The following is a 10,559-nucleotide window of genomic DNA, read 5'->3' on the forward strand; positions in this document are numbered from 1 at the left end:
ACTACATGGGTTTTTTTTTTAACGGGATGGGATGATGTTAGAGGGTAATCTTTACAGATGTCTAAAGTATAGGACAGCTTGACAGATATTAAATATGTATGTATATGCATAACCTAAATATTTCTTTTAAAACGACAGAAAGGTAAAATTTCAAATTACCTTCCCTTGGTTTCTGAGTTTTCTCCTTACCTGCTAAATGAATTGTATATGGGAGAGCATTTAACAGTCAAGTTTGATTTTTGTTTTGTTGGGAGACACAACTTTTGTCCTCAGATTTCCCTTCCATTCAACCTCTGCAGCTCTTCCCAAAGTTGCCCTTGTGACTTCTAATATGGCAGAAGGTGAACATAATGAAGCATCTAGAAAGTCACCACATTAATTATAATTAACTAGTTTGGTCTAATGGTTAAGACACCAGGCAAAAAGCCAGAGATCGTGAGTTCTAGTTCCACAGTCATGAAAGCCGTCTGGGTGACTTTGGGCCAATCACCAGGCGGCCGTGAGTTATAGTGCTCCCTTAGGCATGAAAGCTGACTGGGTGACTTTGGGCCAATCACCAGGCGGCCGTGAGTTATAGTGCTCCCTTAGGCATGAAAGCTGACTGGGTGACTTTGGGCCAATCACCAGGTGGCCGTGAGTTATAGTGCTCCCTTAGGCATGAAAGCTGACTGGGTGACTTTGGGCCAATCACCAGGTGGCCGTGAGTTATAGTGCTCCCTTAGGCATGAAAGCCGTCTGGGTGACTGAGTTAATTATTCTCTCTTAACCCAACCCATAAGATTTTTGTGAGAAATAGGAAGAAGGAGTATTATATGTTCCAGGTTCTAATCTGGGTTGGTCATTGGAACCAGTGATTTAGTCTTCTGAGCTTTCGGACTTGTGCTGGAGAAATAATCTCTCTACCAGAATGTGTGCTTTGGGCTACTCTAAGCATAATATTTATGTGGTGCCTGGTTGTGTATGGCTTTTCAGTCTGAAAGCTCGGAAGGCTAAACCTCTGGTCCCAATGACCGACCCAGATTGGATCCTACAACTTTACCCGGGACATGTATATTTGCCTTCATTCGTAAGTATTGTGTGTTTGCTACCTTGAGTTATTTATAATTGGCCATTGGCCTTCACTGCCTTCATTGTGACATGTGGTTGACTTTATGGGAACAGAATGCAGGACCAGAGAGATTATTTCTCTGAATTACCATGGTGTTCTGACCTAGGCTCCCTTAACAAGCAGGAGGCAGGAATTGGTACAACCTCTTTTATTTACACGACTGTGAATTATGTTCATTCACAGTCAGCAAGGTTTGTCCAAACAGTTTTTCAAAGGAATATTTCTCAACACACCTTATCTCGTTTGGCAAGCTGCCACGTAACTTGTTTCCAACCGCAGTACAAGGCAAAACTTGGCACAGAGTCTCTCAGAGTCATGGAATGAAAGGAGTGTTTCCTGCAGAAGCCCACTCCCTGTTTGCTCCTCTTTTATTTCCTATGGGAGGGGCCAATCACCTCCGAAGTGTGGCTTTACTCCTTAGTCGACCCTGCTTTCTGAGTTGTTCTTGACTTCTGGCAGCTCTGCGAATGTGCACACTGGGAATGAGCTCCAGCTGTTCCTCTGCCTCGCTGCTGTCTCACTCCCTCTCTGCCTCCAACACAGAGCCCTCATCTGAGCTTTCCCCAGCCCCCAGGACTGGCCCAAGTTCCTCCCCAACCTCCTCACTGTCCGACTCTGCTACCAGCTCCGCTGGCCACTGATGAGCCACAACACATGGTCGCCTTCTTCTTCCTGCTCAGTTCCTTGGAAATGATCTGTCATAACTCTTTGAAGCCGTGGGAGACACCTGGAACATAATGGGGACTGGAGATTAAAACATATAAAGAATGGTTACAGGAACTGGGCATGGCTAATCTAGTGAAGAGAAGGACTAGGAGAGACATGATAGCAGTGTTCCTATATTTGAGGAAGGGGTCAAGCTATTTTCCAAGGCACCCAAAGGCCAGACAAGGAATGATGGATGGAAACTGAAAAAGGAGAGATTCAACCTAGAAATAAGGAGAAATTTTCTGACAGTGAGAACAATCAACCCATGGAACAGAAGCTGCCGGAGCGTCATCATTTGAGACTTTCAAGAAGAGATTAGACTGCCATTTGTCAGAAATGGTGTAGGGTCTCCTGCTTGGGTATGGGGGGGCGGCGGGTTGGACTAGAATGATGACCTACAAGGTTTCTTCCAACTCGGTCAATCTGTTATGTCTGTTAAAGAAGATAACTTCCAATGGATTCCATGTGTTCTGGCCTTTGCTAAAGCATTCCGAAGTTCAAGATGTTTTTCTATCTTTGGAGGCAGGGAAAACCATCAAGAAGAAAAGGTTAATTATAGTCCTTCTCTTTTGAGGAACAAGATGTCTTCAAAGACTAAGTTCAGCTCTTCAGGGGTGTCAACTGGAGTATCAATGTAGCAGACTTAGCATTACCCTAGACATGGGATGTCGAACGGCATGTAATAATCATGGGCTAGACAAGGGACAAATGACCAGTAAGTGTTCTCATTTTCTGCTTTTGTTAGCTTCTGGATATCTTAATATTTCATCTTGTCGAATTTATCCAGAGAGAGTAATAATACAGTGCCTGTGAAATTAGAGGCTGCAGAAATGTCTCCCCGTGTCACGAGAGAAAGTGCCATAATTACTGTTAAGTGTGGTCAGAATGGGGTGGGAGAGATACCATTTCTAATTCTGTTACGTTGGCTGAAAGGGTCTGTTACAAGAAAATTATTTATCCAGTTATAGACAGATTCAGAAAATCCATCATGAGGAATATTGCAGGCTGATTCTGCCCGCTGCCTGGAGTTCAATCCTGACCGGTTCAAGGTTGACTCAGCCTTCCATCCTTCCCAGGTCGGTAAAATGAGGAAACCCTCATTTGCAGATCAGGAAAGAAATAGAGTGAAGTTACCAAGGCTGAGCAGAAATTTTTGTTCTTCTAAAATTGTGCAACCCTAAACTCCCCCCCCCCAGGTCCTGTTTATAGTTTTAACAGCCCAACATTGGTTCCTTTTTCTGTTTTTCCCTTCTCTTTTCATTTAAAAACTCATCTCTGAAAAACAACAACAACTGAGTTAGATAGAAGGAGATTAATGTTGTTTCTGCCAAATCTCATTTCTTGGTGCATCAGGATATTTTACACCTTGCTCAGAGAGATCGGTTCACCTCCAGTCCTGTGTGTAAAGTTTTGTACCTTTTTTTTTTTTAAAGAGCTCAAAGAAAAAAATTCTCCGCGTTATATGATGCTCGGGGAAAAGCTTATCTCAGAGAGACATATTTCCCCCTAATTTCATTTCTTTTCTTTAACTCCCTTTTCTCTATTTGAAAGTTCTTGAGCTGTTGTCTCTGGTATGATCTTCTGTGGCAGAGATCAAGGTCCAGAAGCAAAATTGCAATATTAAGATGGAAAGCATTTGAACCTTCCAGGGGAAAAAAAAAAAAAAAAAAAAGCACACCACCAAGCAGTTCTGACCTGATGCAACATTACAAAATTTCAATCTACTTAATTATTCTCTCTCTCTCTCCCTCTCCCTCTCCCTCTCCCTGTCTCCTCTCTTTTTCTCTCTCTTCCCTTTCCTTATCTCTCTCTTTCTCTTTCTCTTTCTCTTTCTCTCTGTCTCTGTCTCTCTTTCTCTTTCTTTTGCTCTGTCTTTGTGTGTGTCTGCCTCTCTCTGTCTCTCCCTCTCCTTCTTCCTGTCTCCTCCCTCCCTCCCTCCCTCTCTCTCTCTTTGTCTCTGCCTTTCTCTCTCTCTCTCTCTGTCTTTGTGTATGTATGTCTGCCTCTCTCTTTCTCTCTCACCCCCTCTCCTTCTCTCTCTCTTTGTCTCGCTCTCTGTCTCTGCCTTTCTCTCTCTCTCTCTCTGTCTCTTTCTCTCTCTGTGTGTGTCTCTCTCTCCCTGTCTCCTCCCTCCCTCCCTCCCTCTCTCTCTGCCTCTCTCTCCCCCTCTCCTTATCTCTCTCTTTCTCTTTCTCTCACTCTCTGTCTCTGCCTTTCTTTCTCTCTCTCTTTGTGTATGTGTGTCTGCCTCTGTCTCTTTCTCTGTCTCTGTCTCTCCCTCTCCCCGTCTCCTCTCTCTCTCTCTCTCTCCCCCTCTCCTTATCTCTCTTTCTCTCACTCTCTGTCTCTGCCTCTCTCTCTCTCTGTCTTAGTGTATGTGTGTCTCTGCCTCTCTGTCTCTGTCTCTCTGTCTCTCCGTCTCTGCCTCTCTCTCTTTTTCTCTTTCTCTCTCTCCCTCTCTCTCTTCTCTCTCCCTCCCTCCCTCCCTCCCCCCTTCCCCCAACCCACTATGGTTTGTCATCTTGTTGTCAGCCCTCCGCATTATTTCTCTTAGCCTTGTATGTTTGGGTTTCTTTGAAAATTCTTTCCTTCTGAACTTCCCATGAACTTTGTTTTGAAACAAGCAGCCAAAAGGGAAAACTTCAGCAACACAACAACAGAGCAAACATTTGCCAAGGGACAAAGCGGGGTGGGGTTATAATATTGGGCAATTTATTTAACCCCACCAATGTTATCATGTGGTGTTTTTTTTAAAAAAATTCTTAGTACAGTATCTGTCCTAGATGTCTCCAAGTTGAATAAAATAAAATATATATTTGCAATAGTGGCGAATATCTGTAGTTCGGGTGTAGGAAGAGGGTGAAGGTTCGTTCTCTGAGTTTTTGGGTTAGTTTCTGAACGTTTCTGACTCTGACGTCCCCTAAACTCCACTGAAGTTGTTACCTAGCCTGGTAATCGGAAACCAACCGATGCTGGTACTGTTTCAACTGTTTCAAAGTGTGTTATAGGTAGTCCTTGACTTACAACCATTCAGTAAGCATCTGTCCATAGTTACAATGGCACTGAAAAAAAGTCACAAGAGGTCCTCGCCCTTGTGACCGTCACATCATTCCCCGTAGACATATGATCAAAATTGGGCCACTTTTTTTTTTTTAATTTACATTTATATCCCGCCCTTCTCCGAAGACTCAGGGCGGCTTACAGTGTATAAGGCAATAGTCTCATTCTATTTGTATATTTACAAAGTCAACTTATTGCCCCCCCAACAATCTGGGTCCTCATTTTACCTACCTTATAAAGGATGGAAGGCTGAGTCAACCTTGGGCCGGGCTTGAACCTGCAGTAATTGCAGGCTGCTGTGTTCTAATAACAGGCTTGGCAACTGGCATGTATTTACAACTGTCGTGGCGTCCTGGTGTCATGTGATCCCCATTTGCGACCTCCCCAGCTAGCTTCTGACAAGCAAACGCAATAGAGGAAACAGGATTCACTTAATGACTGCAGGATTCGTTTAACAACCGTGGCCCAAAAAAGATGACAGAGTTGGGCGCAACTCACCGAACAACCACCTTGAGCAGCAATGGAAATTCTTGATTCGGAAGTCAAGGACTAGCCGTCTCTGTATTTTTCTCCCGCCATTTAATGGCTATCCGGGTTTTTGCAGCCCAGATACGACAGCTAGGCGAACAAACCAGATCTGCTTATTCTTCTGCCTCGAAAAATCCTCGGCAGACTTCCTTATCGCTTGGTGGTAGCTTATTAAATTAAGGAACAGTTTCCCATTAAATAGCAGTTCAGGAGAATGGAATGTTATTATGCTGGTTCTCTTCTGGGAGAATGTACTGTATAGAGCAGGGGTGTCAAGCTCAATTTCATCGAGGGCCACATCAGGGTTGTGTTTGACCTTGTGGGGCTAGGGTGGCGTGGTGAGGGTGGGCACTTGTGTCAGGGGCGCCTGGGGCCCGAGCGCTCTGCCAGTGAAAACGGAGGCCCTCCCAAGCTCCGTTTTTGCTGGCAGGAGGGCTGGAGGAGGCTATCACAGTCAGCGGTGGGTTTCCAATATTCTTCCTGGTTCACCACGTGGGTGCACACTCACTTCACATGTGCGCGCGCCTTCCGCACATGTGTCCCACCTTCCACGCGTGCATTTTGCTCTCACGCGCACCTTCTGCACCTGCACCTGGCCTCAAAAATGTGGCTAAATTATATTAACCTATTAGTTTAAATGGGAAAGGGGAGTTAAGGGTGCAAAGGGAGAGGAGAGACTATGGGTTATGGTTTTTGTTGTATTTTAGTTTATGATTGTTAGATTTTATACCCTGTATTTTATTCTGGGAAGTCTCGGGCGGGGGGAGGGAAGGGGAAGGGAGTGGGGGGGAGGAGTGGGGGGGAATAATTGTTAATTTTTTGTTTGTTTTTGTTTTTGTAAAAAAATTTCAATAAAAAAAATGTGGCTAAATTGGACGGCATTACACCGAGGTGGGAGTCGCAGCTAGTTGACAAGCCTGGTATAGGGTGTCCCATCTCCCTGACCTTCTGATTATTCTGACCTTCCGGCCTCATTATTCCTTGTTCTGAGGAACATTTAGAAGTTTCCCAGATCCAAAATGAAGCCGGAGATATTTGGAGTTGGAAGTTACAGGCAGTCCTTGACTGACGATCACAATATGGAGCCCAAATTTATGCTGTTAAGTGAAACATTTGTTAAGTGAATTTTACGAAACTTCATGCCTCGGTTGTTAAGTGAAACACTGCAGTTGTTAAGATAATAGCAACGGTTATTAAGACCGTGAATCTTGCTTCCCCATTGACTCTGTCTGTCATAAGGTCGCAGAAGGGGATCTTTGAACATGTCGTGTCCCACTCCCACTCCCACGACCGGGTCTAGGAAGTCCGTATCAAGTGTGGCCACGAAGCCTCTGCAGCTTTGCCAAATTCCTTTCAGATTTCTCAAGGCAGGCAGGAATCCAAGTTGTGGCTTGAGCAAACTAAATGAGACTTTACTTGACTCAAAGTTGCTTGACTCAAGCTGGTCCTTTATAAAGGCTGTGGGGTGTGGCTCCATGACTCAGCACTTATCCAGGCCTGCCCCTCCCTTCCTTCTGCTGATGTCGCCTCTCAGATCTCCGGAAGCAGGGATCTTCCCACTGTGAATTCTCTTCCACTGGATCTGCTGTTGATAATTCCAGCACGTGGCTGGCTCCCTGCTCAGACATTGTAGGAGTGAGGTTTGTTTGTTCATTCCTGACATCCTGTCCGGGCATGGGGCCAGGGCTGGGGGCTGGAGGCATGACAGGCCGTTCATCTTCATTATCAGACTCCGAATCTGATAGCAGGCCCTGGAGGAGATGGGAGGGGCCGGCTGAGGAGAGGAGGGAGGACGAGGCACAACAGAACAGTCACTAAGTGAACTATTGTAAGTCAAGGACTGTCTGTATTCTTACATATCTTTCCCTCCTGAAGGGTAGGTATTGAAATGAGTTTCTGAACAAATATCCTTTTCAAGTACACTGGGATATAAATTTTGATTCCCCAGTTGTGTAAGTCTTCCTTTTTCTCATAGCATCATCCAGCTACTTTATATAACCCTATTTAATTACGTCCTGATAGTATTTGCATCAGACAGCAGACATCCAGTCCATCAGCAGTTCATCCCTTGAACATTTCCTGAATGCATGTGCTTGTCAAGTTAATGTCCTTATAAATTTTTCTGCATGAAGTATTCTCCTTATTGTGCTTGGGGTGCCTGCATAGACGCGCGCCATAAAGGTCAGCGATTTCAAGAATTCTGATACTTCCACGGATCTGTGTTTGTCGCTCTACTCTACCACTACTCGGTTACAAGAGTTACCGTTTAACATTTAGGGTCACGTCCATTAATATTATATAATATCACATTGCCGACTAGCATCCGGTGCACACGCAGCTCAAAGTATGTGAGGTTGTTCTAAAGGTTCTTCAGAAATGGAGGGAGAAAACAGGAAGGAGAGTCAAAGGTTGAGACTTGATTGCAGTATAAATAGGGCTTATGTTTCATACTGGCAGTTGTTGGCACTCTGAGCTTACTTATCTGTGTCCTTGAATTCCTCTTTGTAGAACTTCAAGTTCTACTATCACCAGTGGTGAAATCCTCTGCGGTTTGCCACTGGTTTGCTGCCCGCGCAATGTGCGGTACGTGCCAAATGCACTATGCACGTGCATTCACAGTGCACACCAAACCCGCACTTTGCACGGAAAAAGGAGGCTTAACAAGGTAAGTAGAACAGTGAGGGAGGGGGGAACAGTTGTGCCGCATGATTTAGATTAGCTAGAAAGCAGGATTTCCTGCTTTCTAGCGAATATAAATCGCGCGGCACAGCTGATCATCGGAAATAGCTTTTTTTTTTACTACCGATTCGCCCGAACTGGTAGCTTTTATCACTACCGATTCGCCCGAACCGGTGCGAACCAGTAGCATTTCACTCCTGACTACCACCAAGTAAAGTCTGATAGGCAGGTTTGCCAAGAAGGGACTTAGTACAGAAATTGGTATGCACAAAGGGCGTTCCACACATCTACACAATGTTGGTTTGTGTGTGTCGATTTCCAGAGAACTTGAAAAACTGGGTTACTGGGATATCTAAAAGTAATAAACCTGCCCAGAAAGGAAAAACTCAAGTGGAGGAGAATTTTTTTTCTAACAAAAGCATTCCCTTTTATCTGTGTTTCTCAACCTTTGGCAGCTTTAAGATTGGGTGGACTTCAGTTCCCAGAATTCCCCAGCCAGCAAAGGTTCATGCCGCATTTCATACTGAGGATGATATTCTGGATGTCTCAGTTTCTTGATAACGCCTTTGAAAAAAGCCTTCCATTACCGATAGACCTCGACTTACAACAGTTCACTTAGTGACCACTCGAACTTACAGCGGTGCTGAAAAAAGTGACTTTACGACCGTTTTTCACACTTATGACCGTTGCAGCATCCCCTTGGTCACGTGATCAAAATCCAGATGTTTAGCGACCGACGTATATTTATGACGGTTGCAGTGTCCTGGGGTCATGTGATCCCCTTTTGCGACCGTCTGTTATGCAAAGTCCATGAAGACGCCAGATTCACTTTACAACTGTGTTACTAACTTAACAATGGAAGAGCTTCCCTTAACAACGGTGGCAAGAGAGGTCGTAAAATGGAACAAAACCAGAGGTGGGATTTAGGAAATTCTGACCAGTCCTGGAGAATCGGTAGAGGAAATTTTGAGTACTTTGGAGAACCGGTAGTAAAAATTCTGACTGGCGCTGCCCCCATCTATTCTCTGCCTCCCAAGTCCCAGCTGATCAGGAGGAAATGGGGATTTTGCAGTAACCTTCCCCTGGAGTGGGGAGGAAATGGGGATTTTGCAGTAACCTTCCCCTGGAGTGGGGAGGAAATGGGGATTTTGCAGTAACCTTCCCCTGGAGTGGGGAGGAAATGGGGATTTTGCAGTAACCTTCCCCTGGAGTGGGGAGGAAATGGGGATTTTGCAGTAACCTTCCCCTGGAGTGGGGAGGAAATGGAAATTTTACAGTATCCTTCCCCTGGAGTGGGGAGGAAATGGAAATTTTACAGTATCCTTCCCCTGGAGTGGGGAGGAAATGGGGATTTTGCAGTAACCTTCCCCTGGAGTGGGGAGGAAATGGAAATTTTACAGTATCCTTCCCCTGGAGTGGGGAGGAAATGGGGATTTTGCAGTAACCTTCCCCTGGAGTGGGGAGGAAATGGGGATTTTGAAGTAACCTTCCCCTGGAGTGGGGAGGAAATGGAAATTTTACAGTATCCTTCCCCTGGAGTGGGGAGGGAGTGGCGATTTTACAGTATCCTCCCCCTGCCACGCCCACCAAGCCACGCCCACCAAGCCACGCCCACCAAGCCACGCCCACAGAACTGATAGTAAAAAAAAATTGAAACCCACCACTGGACAAAACTTGCTTAAAAACTACCTCACTTAGCCACCGAAATGTTGGGCTCAATTGTAGTCATAAGTTGAGGACTCCCTACTTATAGTAGGGAGTGAAATCACTGCCTGGAAGAAAGAGAAGGAAGAATGAAGTGTCTTTTCTATAATATTGTTCAGTCTCTGTATTTTCTTTAAATCTCACTTGATGTTTCAAGGGCAACTGTGGTCTGAAGGGAAACGTGACCTTCACACGATATAGAAAACAGGGTTGAATAATATTTTGGGAAGCTGGGGCCATATCCAACTGGACCAAGGGCAGAAGTAGGTAGAATGACCGGTCATCTAACACAGAGGTCTCCAACCTTGGCAACTTTAAACCTGGAGGACTTCAACTCCCAGAATGCCTCAGCCAGCAAAGCAAAGCTGGCTGGGGGATTCTGGGAGTTGAAGTCTGCCAGGCTTATAAAGTTGCCAAGGTTGGAGACCCCTGATGTAATACAAGAGTTGAATTAATCCTTGACACCAAGAGGGTTTTAACACGTAGGATAAGGGGAGGTTAACGGAGGCATCTGAAAAATACATTCTGGCCACAGCTGGACATTTGGGCCCTGGATCTTGATCAGTGGTGGGATTCAAAAAATTTTTTACTACCGGTTCTGGCTTGGTGGGCGTGTCAAGGGAAGGACTCTATAAAATCTCCATTCCCACCCCACTCCAGGGGGAAGGATACTGCAAAATCTCCATACCCTCCCGATCAGCTGGGACTTGGGAGGCACAGGCTAGATGGGGGCGGGGCCAGTCAGAGGTGGTATTTCCGCTACCAGTTCTGC

The sequence above is a fragment of the Ahaetulla prasina genome, chromosome 7 (assembly GCF_028640845.1).
Source record: "Ahaetulla prasina isolate Xishuangbanna chromosome 7, ASM2864084v1, whole genome shotgun sequence".
Lineage (NCBI taxonomy): Eukaryota > Metazoa > Chordata > Lepidosauria > Squamata > Colubridae > Ahaetulla > Ahaetulla prasina.